A 743-nucleotide genomic window follows, 5' to 3' on the forward strand; every position below is an offset into this window, starting at 1 on the left:
TTGTTTTCGTCAAATAAGCGGATTGTTGCATAGATCCTTGCATTATCTTTGCCGTGATCGATGAACACAGAAGTGTGACTCGTTCGGGAAAGAAATTTCAGTCTTGGGCGAAATGCGGCCATCGCTTGCCGTTCGTGCCACACACGTCGCCCACGACTGAATTAGCTCAGTTCCCGCACTTGCCACATAATATGGTATAATAATTCAAATTTTGATAAATTAATATTAAACACTATCTCGTGTAAAACTGAAGGAGATACCTAATCGAATCTGCCCTTTAATTAATAAAACAAACACGGTTAAATATTTGAGAGTACAGTTTGACGAACTCTCGAAATGTATTGTACATATAGACAAATAAAATTAATAATGTCGGTTAGACATTTTTTAACGAACTTAAATGTTTGAAAAATATCGTGACTGCTAATGTTAAAACAAGAGTTTATACATTTCTAGTACAATCAACAGTGTCTTACGGTATTGCCAGTGTTCGGACTTATCTAGATAAATTGATCTAGATAATAATTTGTTCATATTTCATCTTATCCAAATAAATGATTACAAGGTATCTAAAAGTACATCTTAGATAATTTTCTTTTAAAATTATCTTTTTTTTATCTAGATAAAAAAGTATTTATCTCTATCTTTATCTAGACAAATATGAATTAAGTTATCTTTTATGTCTGTCTAGATACATTTGGGTTGCATTCTCTTTATCTTTATATAGATAATAAAATACTTAT

The sequence above is a fragment of the Acyrthosiphon pisum genome, chromosome X, assembly GCF_005508785.2.
Source record: "Acyrthosiphon pisum isolate AL4f chromosome X, pea_aphid_22Mar2018_4r6ur, whole genome shotgun sequence".
NCBI classification, from domain to species: domain Eukaryota; kingdom Metazoa; phylum Arthropoda; class Insecta; order Hemiptera; family Aphididae; genus Acyrthosiphon; species Acyrthosiphon pisum.